Source organism: Tursiops truncatus, chromosome 6, assembly GCF_011762595.2.
Source record: "Tursiops truncatus isolate mTurTru1 chromosome 6, mTurTru1.mat.Y, whole genome shotgun sequence".
Classification (NCBI taxonomy): Eukaryota; Metazoa; Chordata; class Mammalia; order Artiodactyla; family Delphinidae; genus Tursiops; species Tursiops truncatus.
This window is the reverse complement of record NC_047039.1, coordinates 104,009,328-104,022,896: the sequence shown is the minus strand read 5'-3', so window position 1 is coordinate 104,022,896 and position 13,569 is coordinate 104,009,328. Positions and strand designations below refer to the sequence as shown.

General features: G+C 41.4%; 1 protein-coding gene across 10 annotated transcripts in view; it reads left to right on the top strand.

Annotated features, from left to right (window-relative positions):
- Window positions 1-13,569, top strand: part of DENND1A (DENN domain containing 1A) — a 540,810-nt gene that overhangs the window by 420,005 nt on the left and 107,236 nt on the right. The window lies entirely within an intron of this gene.

Here is a 13,569-nt window from a genome sequence, read left to right as displayed (position 1 = left end):
AAAGCCAACTTACCAGTCCTGCGCCCTCCTGCCAGGGGGGCCCAGTTCATTGTGTAGTGAGAACTTCTGGTTTCAACCTGAATTTGATTAGGAAGAGCTGATACTGAAAGACTTGAAGGGAGTTAGTGTGTATTGTGTCCCTCCTGTGTGCCAGGTACAGGACACTTTCTATGTGCTCTGTCACTCAGTCCCCAAAGACATTGGGCAGGAGGTACGGATGGGAATAGTAGGACCCCAGTTACAGATGAGGAGACTGAAGAGTGGAGATTTCATGTCAGACCTAAGGTCATAGCCATTGAGTTCATGGCTAGGACTGGAGCCCAGTTCTCACTGATTCCAAGGCCTGTGCTCTTTTCAGTGGGCACTGTCTCCCAGGAAGGTGGCCAGCCTTTGGCAACCCTGGAAAGCCAGATCTCAATTGACTTGTGGCACGTGGCATTTAGGCAACACCTGTGTTAACATGAAAGGTGCTTCCTTTAAGGAATCATGAAACTTAAGGATGATCATAGGAACAATTTCATCGTAACTATAACTAATTTTGAGCATTAACAATATATTAAACTCCAAGCTAAGGTCCATATCATACTTAATCTTACCAAAAATCAAACAAACTATGAATTAGGTATTATTCCCACTTTATAGATGGGGAAGTTGAAGCTCAGAGATGGTAAGTGACTTGCACAAGGTCACACAACTAGGTGTGGCAGAGCCAGGATTCAAATGCAGGTCTCACTCCAAAGCCTCTTAACCACTGGGCTGCTTATTTGGAAATGGATGTTCCATATACATTAAAAACTTTTCCTGTGAATATTCCAGGAAGCTTAATAGCCAATGGAAATTTTTCTTTCTATTCCTGAGAAATGTAAAAAAATTTAAACTCACACTGCACTAGTGCCTAAAGGAACTGGGAAACTGCATCTCTGCGAGCTGGCTCGGTGCAAGGAGTCCGTGTTTACGGTAGGAACCCTTTACTATAACGGCTCAATCCTATACTACATTAGGATGGTAGAATTGTATTTTAAATTTTTTCTTTGTCTCTTTTTTCTTTTAATGTAGTTTGTTTAATTAAAAAAAAAGTGGGAGAGGGAAAAAACAACACTTTTCTCATAGAAATGGTATGAATCCTACTCTAGAAGTGAGTTTTTTTTCTTAATACTTTACAACAAACACTCTCATTCGTTCATTCAAATAAGTTTTATTGAGGGCCTACTGTGTGCTAAACACTACACTGGATTGTGGGCGGGAGAGAACAGATTGATGTACCAGGAAGTTTTCAGCTGCTGGTGACAGAAATCTGGCTGAAATAATGAGAACTTTATTATCGATCATAGAAAGCTCAGAGGTGGGCAGTTCTGTGACTGGCTAATTGAGCAACTCATTGATGATATCAAGTACCCCATTCTTTCATTCTTGAGGCTGCTGATTCCAGCCTACTGGCCATGCCACCAGGTGGCTTCCCTCATGGTCTCAAGATGACTGTGTCACTTGCAGGCGTTACATCCTCACAACAATCTCAAAAGGCAGCAAAAGGACCTTCTCTTCCTGGCATCTCTTAAGATTCAGAAAACCTTTGCCCGAAGCTCTCCTGGTGACTTCTCATGCATCATTGAACAGAACTGAGTCATATGCCCATGCCCTAACCAAGCACTGATAAGGAAATTGAGACCACTGGGATTGGCTTAAATGTGAGGACCCACCCCCTGCCTCTGGGATGGGACCTGAAACATTTGTCCTCATGGAGGAGGATGGGGGCATGAACAAATTGGGTTTGTGTTAGAAGAGGAGGGAATGAGGCAACCAATAGTAGTGACTAGAGATAGATGTCCTCAAGAAGCTTACAGTCTAGTGAAATAGACACAGTAAACAAGGAGATGGACATCTATATCATTTAAAATGTTTCCTCTGAGTTGTACTTGAGTGCTTCTACTTCACATGGAGTAGTTGAGGAAGTCTTCTTGGAGCTGACCTTTCACCTGAGAGGTGAAGGGTAAGAATCAGCCAACCAGGTTGAGTGGGGGCAAGAAAATGTTCCAGGCACAGTGAAGGGGTTAACACTGCACTGAACCAGAAGGAACTAGGGAGCCCAGGATGTAGCAGTGGAGGAGGCACGTGGCCTGAGTTGAAGCTGGAGATTTAGGCAGGGCCAGATCACACAGGTTTTGGAGGCCATGGAAAGGAGTTTGGATTTTATTTAAAGTCAGTGGAAATCCAGTGAAGGGTTTTTAAGATAGGTGTGACACAACCAATCTTTTTTTTTTTTTTTTTTAAATCATGCTGGCTGCTGGGAGGGGGACCTTAACGGAAGCACAGAGAGCAATTAGAAGGTCACTGTGATCGCCCACGCAGGAGATGGGGGTGACTTGGACTTGCATGGTGGCAGTAGGAATGGAGGAGAATGAGTTCTTTTGAGATGGGATCAATGTTACTTACCAGGCAGTGTGCTAGGTGCGTCCCCATGCCTCCTGTCCAGTCTTCTCTGTACTCCTATACAATAAATTTTTTTTGTAAAGTAGATTATTATACCCACTTTATAAATAAGAAAGTTCCAAAAAGTGGCCTGCACTGGGTCATGGCATTCAGACCGAGCCAGAGCGGGGAGGAAGAGAGCTGGATTCTGAGAGAAGTAGGCAGGACCAACTGAATTAGCATTGCACTGGGATTGTTTTCCTAGATGAAGCTTTTGTTTTTGAGGGTGATATTTTGAGAACTGCTGTCTCCGTGGGAATATCTTAGTTGTGTACAGCAGAGCCATCTCTGCATCTAACATTTTCTTGTTTAACCCATGGCTGTCTTTATAATGAGTGCCTTCTTTATATGGGGTTATCAGAGTAACTGAATCTATTTTACAACTAAATTAATGATATCCAGCAAACATTTATTTGCCTGCTTTTCTATTTATAATATTGTTACCAGCTAATTGACTGAATGTTCCTACTTATAGGGTCCTTTGTGCTAGATAAAATCCAGCCCACAAAGGTGAATCCCTAATGCCACTCAGGGCTACCCAGTCACGATGTTTCTCTTCTTGTTGTGATAACAGTAGCAACCATAAAAATTTACACCAGGGCAAAGGGCCAGGTTGAAACAACATCCAAAAAATAATAATGTATATTGTTTTTTCTGATTGTCAATGTAATGTATTTTCATTTTAGAAAATTTGGAAAAAACAGAAAAACATGAGGGAAAAATGTCACTCACATTCCCACCACTCTAAGGCAACCAGCGTTAAATATTGGTGCATTTCTTTCCAAATGTCTTTATGCCTTTTTACATAATTGAGCTCATATAGTCAGTACATTTTTTTTCTTCTTTTTTCATGTGATCCTCATCATACCGATTTTCCTCAGGCCATGAGATAGTGTCTTTATGAATGGCTATATAATTCCTTTGCTTAGATTTGCCACAGTTTACTTAACTGTGCCCCTCTGGAGGGAAATTTAAATCTTTGTTGTTGGTGGTGGTTTGATGTGAACAACTTTATAGAGAGAGATTCATTGGCATTTGAGTTTTTCCTTAAACTAAATTCCCAGCAATTTCAATGCCAGATTAAAGGATATGCATATTTTTAAGGTTCTTGATACACTTGTCAAATTACTTTTCATAAATGTTTTACTGTTGTCCATTCTTATCTACACTCTACCCTGGGCTACAACTAGGAGTCTTTATTTTTTATCTTTGTTAATTTAATGTGTGAAAATAATTGAATTCTGTTTTAATTTTCATTTCTTTTGATTACTAGTGACATTGAACTTCTTCTCGTGTGTATGAGCCAGATACTTATTTTTCTGCTACGAAACCTGCCTTTTGCCCATTTATCTGCTGGGCTCTCTTTGTTTTTTATTTTTTATTTATGTGAGCTCTTTATGTAAAGATTTCCAAATATACCCAAAAGTACAGAGTACAGATCCCTCATCTATCCATCACACAGCTTCAACAGCCATCAACATTTTGTCTTATTTTTTTCACTTATTTCCTCTTTTATTCTGCCCACTCTTTTTGCTAAACTATTTTAAGACAAATTCAGGTATTGTATTTCATTTTAAGTTATATTAGTAAGCACTGTAAAAAAATTAAGAATTTGGCATTTTCTTTTCCCCTCAACTTTTTTATTTAAAAGAATTTCAATCCTGTGGGAAAGCTGAAAGAACAGTACAATGAATACCCATTTAACCCTTCACCTAAGTTCACCAACACTTAATGTTTTACACATTTACATAGCCTTTCTAAATATGTATACACACCTCACTTCTTGTTTATTTTTTTTGCTGAATCATTTGAAAGTAAGTTGCAGATGTCATGATACTTCACTCCTAAATATTTCAGCCTTTGTCTCCTCAGAAGCAGTACATTCTGTACCGTAACTACACAGTCATTATTACTCTCAAGAAATGTGACATCGTTATAAAAATATTATCAAATATACAGTCTATATTCAGTTTTGCCAACTGGCACCAAAATCTTTTATAACTGTCTTTCTTTTTTTATATACCTGAGCTCAAAACTGTATTTGGTTGTTATTGTCTCTTTAGTGACCTTGAATCTAGTAGGGTCCCCTCGCTTTTTGTTTGTTTTGTTTTGGTCTTCAGTGACATTGACATTTTTGAAGATTCCAGGCTACTTGTCTTATAGAATGTCCCATAATGTGGATTTTCTGATTGTTAACTCATGACTATATTCCAGAATGATAAGATGCCTCAGGTTCATCTTGTAAATTTCCTGTCCCAGATCTGGAATCAGTCCTTTCTTCAGTGAGCCCTGGTTCTTATTAGTGGGGAGTGGCATTTAGAGACCATTTTCTGAATACTGGGGGTAGTCATTGCTACTGGTCTGTCATTACTTCTAGAGCTTTTCAATGGACAGAGTCTAGATGTGTGTGTGTATATATATATATATATATATATATATATATATATATTTATGTTTGTTTTCCTTTTGGTTTTTTGGCCATGAGGCATGTGGGATCTTAGCTCCCCAACCAGAGATCAAACCCGCATCCCCTGCACCAGAAGGCGAAGTCTTAACCACTGGACTGCCAGGGAAGTCCCTAGATGTATATTTTTAAAAGAAGGAAAAAAATGAGTTCATACTGATTTTCTTTTCAAATTTAAAATTTCATAATTTTTACTTTTTAAATTTTATACTTATATGATTATTCTATCTTGAAATTCTTCATTCCTAAAAAAGTTCATACAATGTGATTATTTGTTTTATCAATATTTATATAATAGTTTTAAAACTAAAACATAAAATTTATTGCTGCCAATAATTTTCAAATTATGATTTTTTTTTTTTTTTGGTTCTTGTCATTAAAGAATGCCCCTTGGGCTTCCCTGGTGGCACAGTGGTTGAGAGTCCACCTGCCGATGCAGGGGACACAGGTTCATGCCCCGGTCCGGGAAGATCCCACATGCCGTGGAGCAGCTGGGCCCGTGAGCCATGGCCGCTGAGCCTGCGCATCCGGAGCCTGTGCTCCGCAACGGGAGAGGCCACAACAGTGAGATGCCCACATATCGCAAAAAAAAAAAAAGAAGGCCCCTTGAGGATATACAGTTAGAATATTGTCTGTAGGGTCTGTTGCAGTAATTCTTTTCTCCAAGTGGTTATGTCACCAATGTAATATATAGTTAGGTTCATTTGTTTCAGTATCTTTTCAATTCTTAGGAATTCTTTAAAATTTAATTTTTTTTTAATCTTATGAACTCTTTACATAATTTAGAATATATAACAAGATTCATTCAGAGAAATCAGGCTTTCATCCCTATTCCTTCTACCCTTATACTTCCCTCCCCCATAACCTCTATTTGTTACTTAAAAAAAAGTAACTGCTGCATACATTGTTCTGCATCTTACCTTTTCTGCACTTAATCTTTTTTGGAAATCAGTCCATCACAGTGTATAAGGATCGTCATCATTCTTTTTTCACAGCTACCTAATGCTCCATAGAATGGATGTGTTACAGTATTTTTTCAGCCAGTACCATGTTGATGTTCTTTGGATGTTGCTATTAGATGTCACAGTGAATTACCTTGTACATATACCATTTTGTACTTTTCTAAGTATATCTTTGGGTTAGGTCCTAGAAGTGAGGTGGTTGGGTCAAATGGTAATTGCGTATGTAATTTTGCTAGGTATTGCCAAATTCCCCTCCATAGGGGTTGTAATTTTTTTTCATTCCTATCCTGTTATCCCACAGCTTCACCAGTAGACTATATTGCTAACTTATGGATTATTTCCAGTCTGGTGGGTAAGAAGTGATATCTCAGTGAAATTTTATATACATCCCTATTATACAAGTGAGGTTGAATATCTTTTCTTACATTTAAGAGTAATTTGTGGGGGGGTTCTATAAACTATATGACTGTCTATTTTCTATTGGGTAATTTTTCTTCTTGATTTTTTAGGAACATTTTATATATTGGGCTGAATAAGCCTTTTGTTTATGATATAGTTTACAAATATTTTTTTCAGACGGGGAATCTTTTAGATGATTCTTGACATTTAGTTTCTTGAGTGTCATGTATATTCTTTGTCCCCAGCTGATTCCTTCCTATCTTTTTCATCCTAGAGAATAGAGGCTTTGGGAATAGGTGTTGGGCAAGGCTGCAATGAGATGAGGAAGGTTTTGAGTTTTCATCTAAGATATATCTCAAGCAGACACCCTAGTGGGTAGTGCAGGCAATTGTCAACAGGGGTGTGTCCCACTACTCTGTAGTCATTTGCCTTCCAGGCAGCAGCAAACTCAGCTGTACTGACCAACCCATCCTGTCCATGAAGCAGCCAGCTAGTCCCTTCCTACCAGTGGTCAAGGGCAGTGCTCTATGTGTTGACTTCGGAGCCAGCTCAGGGTGGCACCAACCCAAAGCAGTACTTCCAGTTCCTTGTGTAACCTGGGTGCAAATTGCCTAGTCCTTTTGGGCCTCCGTTTCTCCAACAGTAAAAGGAAGAGATGGACTGGATGTAGTCCAGAGACTCTTCCAGCTCTGATGTCCTCAGACCCTGGGCCTTAGTTGGCTTCCTGGCAAGCTGGGAAAAACGTGGAGATCTTGACAGAAAATTACAGTGTAGCACTGAGGTGTATAAAGATTCTTCCATTTGCATCAGTCCTGTTGAATCTCACTTGTCCCATTGGGACTGACCCTAAAAAAAAAAAATGTATTTCCTTCTTGAACTTTCCAGTAACACATGCATACAAGGTGTATAGACAACTTAGAAACACCTTTACCACTGAGTCAGTGGTAGACTTGGGCTTCCCACCTGAGTCTCTGACCCCAAAGCCTGAGCTTTTTCCCCTGTGCCAGGCTCATTCTGGGTGTGGAGTAAACAAGGAGGCCTGGGCTGCAATGAGAATCAGAGTCAACAGAGAAGCGAGCCCTGAGCTCTTCCATCCCAGAGTTCAGGCCAGGCCGCCTCACAGGTCACCAGAGAAGAAAGGCCAAAGGTAAACAGGCCTCAGAGTGACATTTCAATGGATGTAAACTTGAATGATCCAAGTTCCTGTAGCTCATTCAGAGAAGAGCCACAAGTTATATGTAGCTCATTCTCTAGTTTCCAGAATACCAGAAATGTTTTAAAATATGGCAGCATGTCTTCTTCAGATTACGTAAATTGCACAGCAGTGAGGCAAACACACTTCGAGGCATCTTCACATCTCGTTTAATTTAATCCTCACAGCATCCCTTAGGGTATGTATCATTCATTATCCCCATTTTCCAGTTTAGGAAACCGAGGCTCAGAGAGATGAGGTAATTTGGCCAAGATCACATAACCGTTAATGGCAAAGCTAGTATTAGAACCAACATCTGCTGGCTCCAAATCCGCTGCTCCTTCCACTGTTCCAGGCTGCCTACAGTTCTTTACTGTTGCCAACCAAACTTATATACACCCTTTCTGGGGCCACCCCACACACTTGGGAGTCTTCCAGTTGCATCATTTCTGCTACGTTTCTGGCTTCTGCTTTGTAGAGATCTGCAGCGCTCTGTCATTGCCGGCTGCTGGAGTAACCAGTGGGCCCGTGCAGCGAGGAAGGAGCGCTGAAAAGAGAAGCGAAGGAACTCTAGTCCCCATGGTGCTAAGAAGGACACTCACCTTTCCTCATTTGAATCTATAAGTCCACGTCCCAGGATGCTGTTCTTGCCCGAGATCTGCGTCTATAGAGGCCTCCGAGCTTTCAAGTGAAGTGAGCCGAGTGCTGGCCCATTCACTCGCACCCCACTCCCGTGGCCAGGGGCCACGCTCCCCCTCGAAGCCAGCACAAGGCGAGGTCCTCATGGGGCCGGGCCCTCTGCGTTCACAGAGGAAAAATGAAAGTTGCTTTATTCCCCGGTTTCTTCATAGCTCCCATTATGCCGAGAGGGCTCCACAGTGAGGAGCCAGGGCTGTGATATTTCTGCTTCAGCGTGAGAGATTCATATGTTTGACTAATCAATTCTTTGGCACTGACTTCCCGGCCTGCATTTTGTTCTCTTGCTTTTGATCGTCTGTTTGCCTTTTTGCTATTCTGCTGGCTCTTGTTTGGAGCTTTTATTTTCCAGGAACACTTTGACCTCCTCGATCTTCTGTATTCTTCTCTCTCTCTCCCTTTGTCATTTTCCTCTCTGATTTTGGTTTCCCGTGTGATTGACCGCACACAGCTTCCACATACGAGCAAAGCAGAGACCCTCGAGTCACAAGGCCCCAATAACTGCTGGGTTTTGTTGTGAGAGCCAAGGACCCCAAACCACAGCCAGCCCCCAGCCCCCCAGCCCAGCTGCACTGCAGCTCTTCTGCCTCTCCTGTCCCCATCCCAGCCTCACCCTGCAGCAGCCATCACTGGTGTTGGCTTGGGCTCTGTGGTTCACAAAGCCCTCCTAACACATGCAGCCGACTGTCAGGGAGGAGGCGCAAGTACCAGTATTGGTCACATTCCTCAATTGAAGAAACTGGGGATTGGACGTAAGAGGTGACTTTCCCAGTGTTCAGAGCTAGTAAGCAGCCAAGCAGGGAGCAGACCCAGGTCTGCGCTGAAGCCGGGCCTCATTCTGCTGCGCTGCTGCTACTGCTACAGTAGTCGGTTGCAGCCGGGGGGGGGCACCCTCCTCTGAATTCTTCTGGTTTCAGTGTTTTCTTCAAGTTTGAGAATGTGCTAGGAATAAGACAACATTATGATAATTGGAAATTCAGTCATTTTTCTCTATTCTTTTATACTTTTTTAGATACAGTTTAACACTTCACCTGGTTCCACCTTCGTTACCTTTGACCCTTCCTTGACATTTATTTAGATGCTCATGGCACCTTCGCTTTGAACTCTGGTTAAGAGAATCAATAACTTTTAAAATAAACGTTTTCCCTCACTGAAGATGTGCGATTAGTGAATTACATACATGTGGATGTCCACTTATCTTTTTTATTTGTCCAAAGATTGTGGCACAATTATATGAAAATAGTAAAGGAAAGTGATTTGCCATCAAATTAAATTACCTGCTGTGAAGTTGCAGAAACAGCTCATTTTATTTCATTTTCCAGAACAGAGCATTTCACAGAAGATGGGAAAATGTAGAGAGAGAACTTCATAGGTGTCGTCTTAGAATTTATGAACCATGAATGATGCATTTAATTTGAAATAGCTGTATTTTCTGTAAGCATGTATGAATGCAAATTTCAAAGACATACTGGAATTTGACTCGCTCCTATCAGGTGCAGACACTGAAAATGAAAGTTAAAAATGTGCCTTTTGCCAAACTTTGCTACTTTCATTTTAGGAGCCTTGTCGAGTGTAACATTGGCTCTGGACTTGCCAAGTCTAGCTGAGGCAGTATTTTCTTGATTAGTTCCATCTCTCTGCCTGTGTTATTTGGGAGCTGTCAGATAATGTCATCATTAACCCATTGCCAATGTGCTTGAAAAAGAATCCTGAAACTCTAGCTGGATTTCTATGCTAGAAGTTAAAAGATGAAAAGCAAGTTGTTTTCTGAGTGAATACATTTTATGGGGAACTGAGTAAAGCCAAATGAAACTTCACAGGGGAAATGGAAACTGTCTTTTGACTCTCTGAACACTATTATTTTAAGTTATTTTAAGACAAGAAGTAGTATTTCTATATTAATATTTTCCTGCCTTAATCCATTTGGGGGGAGGGAAATCATAATCTCACATAATCAACTTGAATGGCTCTCAGCCTAGAACCTTGCACATAAACACATAATGAATGAGTTAATACACTTAATCATAACTAATGTTATCCTCAGTCATAATAAAGATGCCAGTTTTTAAATTTGAATCATTTACTGTATTAGATGACGTAGGTCATCTTTTTGTAGATAATAATATCTATTTAGAATTCCCTTTGGGACACAAGTTATAAGAAAAAATCGTAGTGGTTACAAATTTGTTCTCCTCTTCCCAGTTACCCATGCAGAAATGTTATGTGTTTCTTTTCAGAGAGTATATAGAAATTTCGAGCCACCTCTGGGTTCTAAAGTTCGAATGTGTGTTTATTCTCTTTGTCCTGAAAGCAACAACTCTTTGTGGAAAGAGCCTTGAACTTAAGACAAGCCTGGGTTGAAGTGGCTGTGTGACCCTGGACAAATAACTTACCCTCTCTGAGCCTGTTTCCTCGTTTGTGAAAGGGCCTTGCTTACCCTTACCTCAGTAAGTTGTTATGAGGGCAAATGTGGAAATATTTATTAACAGTAATCATAATAATAGCACTTACTCTGTGTCAGGCACTCTTAAAGCACTTGACACATGTTATCATTTATCCTCACAACAACCCACAACCCTGTGAGGTGAATACTGTTCTTTTTCCTTTTGTACAGATGAGAGAACTGAAGCATGGAAAGCCTAACTAAATGACTTGCCCAAGGTCACACAGTGTTAGTGTCTAGCTCCAGAGTCCTTGCTCTTAATCACCATACTGTGCTGTCTCTCAGAGCCTGGCATGTAGTACGTGTTTAATAAATGCTTGTTGATAAATCTGGAACCTGTCAACTCAGGTGCCTGAAGGGCACACACTCATGCATGCTGAGGGGCAGTGGCACAGTGACGGCTTCCTAGCCTACTCTTCTCCACCACAGGGCCCTTGTCTAAGGGAAGCCACATTGCTAGATAGAAGAACTAGCACCTCTGACCCAAGGCCATCTGGGATCATCATGTTGCTGGGGAATCTTTAAGTATTCTATTTCTAAATTTCAAAGCAAGCTTAGGCTATATTTACAGCATTTAACATATGAAAAATCGTTGGGAAAGTGGGCTTTTAAGTGGAACGGTTGTGTAATGGAATATTTCACATTCCGGTTCAGCCATAAAGCTCAGGGCTGATAAACAAAGCATCTGAATCCAAATGGCTCCTCATCTGACCCCAATTAAAATAAAGATTTCATTCCATTCTGTCCTGACAAAGAGGAACATATTGTTGCCTTTAAGGGAGTTTGGTTTAGTTAATGAAAGAATTTTTTCATTTCCCGCCCCCCAAATACATTATCTAATTAAATAAGATTCAATTTGTTAAGACTTCTGGTAGAGACATGTTAACTCTTTTAAAGCTGTGTTGCTTACATGCCTCACGATGTAGAGGGTACTTGTAAATCCCACTTCACAATCCATTGTTTAAAGAAATAATCCCAAGTCATGGTGAAGACAAACATTATCTTCTCCAACGTATGTCTGTTTACACATCTATTACAGCAACCTGTGTCTGTAGGTAGCATGGATTCTGTATAAAATATCACATATTTACATAAAGTTCTGTTTCCTTAGAGGCATTTGTACTTGTACATATTGTAATTTACCAATCACCATACATCTGTCCATATAGAATATCTCATGCAAGGAGTTGTAGCTCTTAAAATATGTTAGGTAACATAAGTTGGATATTGATGCCAAATTATCACAAAGTTCCTTCAGAGTTACATTGAAGAAATATGTGACTGCCATCATTTAACATTAAGAGTGAACACCAGCCAACTTTTCTGGAGGTGCGGAGTCGGGGGTGGGGGTTGGCTTTTCTTGTGTCATGCTGTCACTGCTTTTTTGTAGCCATTCTATGTGTGCCACAGCTTATCATGACTGTTGAGTCCGTAATTACCAGGCAGCACATTTTGGTGTCATTACAGAGAAGTTCAGCTCAGCTAGGCATGAGGAGGCAGTTGGATTGCGAGACCCTGATTGGTCACCTCCATACCCCCAAGGAATTGCCTGTATAGTCCACGGAGCTGCAGGGAAAGAGGGCTGGCCTGGGCATCAGGAGAGCTGCCCCTGGGAGAGCCCCTCCCTTCTCTGGGCTTCGGTTTCTTCATCTTTAAAATGACAGAGCAGAGTCAGCAGATCTCTGAAGGCCCCTGGCTCTGCCTTTCTCAGATTCTGTATTCAGTAGAGCAGAAAGTACATGATGCTTTTAAATCCACTAAGAATTTATAGTCAGATGCTAAGGATTTATGTTCTGAGAAATAAAAAGTCTAAGTCTATAAAACCTAAGGCATTTAAACCACATTAAAAAAATTCTGTTACTTTGCATGCAATGGCTCCTTCTGACTGAATAGCAAGTATTTACTCAGCATAATTGAGCACCTATCCTGTGTAGGCCTGGCGCCAGGTGTTCAAAGCTGTATCATTCATGGCCCTGCCCTGCAGGAGCTTATCTCCTGTGGTGGGGGGCTGGGGGTTGTATGAAAAGCAAGTAAAGAGGTCATCCCTTTGTTAAAAGGGATCCCTATAGCATACTCGGTGGGGAGGGGCACGGGTCACAGAGGAGGGGATATTTGGGCTGGACCTTGAAAGGCAAGTGCAGTTTTACCAAATGGGGAAGGGGTACTCTTTCTAGGAGGGAAGGGAGGGTGCAACATATTGGAGCAAAGCAATGAGTTCTGCAGTATCGAAACATGGCGGTGGGCTGAGGAAGGGCCAGAGGGAGGGATAAAACTAGAAAGGAAGGTTTGTGAAAAGTCTCAGACTCTTAGCAGTTCCATTCCAAGGAGTATGCCCAGTGTTTTTCAAACTGGTGGTAATGGGTGTTCTTGCAATAAAAAGGGTTCTGTGACCATCAGACTCTGGGAATACAGTTGACTTGATTCACCTCTTGGAAGTACACCGTGTACAATAAAGACTCTATGTGTGCTCAGCAATGACCCATACTGAATTTGGTTTCTCAAACTTTTAACCATCAAACCCTTCTGAGGCAGAAGTCCTATTGATGCTGTGGAGCTAACTTTAGGACATAGAGCTTGAGATGGGAAGTCCCACTGGAGAGCTGCAGTTGGTAGAAATACAAGATCTGGTCAGCATTTTAGAAAGATCACTCTGACCTGGAGGAGGGACTGGAGCTGGGAGAGAGTGGCAGGGGAGCATCACCAGTATCTGATTAGACACCTGGTTACACCTGGAGGTGTTCAAGGTGCATTTCAAGGAGAGCCCCCTTTGGATACAATCCACACCTTCTCCACGGATGTGGGCCTTCCGGGAGTCCTACAGGCAGGAGGCTGGCCAGATGGTGATAGTCAAAGTCATCTGCCTGGCAGCCTTGCCAGAGCCCGCAGATAGAATTGGTGACTGACACAGGATGGGCTCCGGGTTAGGAGGCTGGAGGCAGAAGGTGAA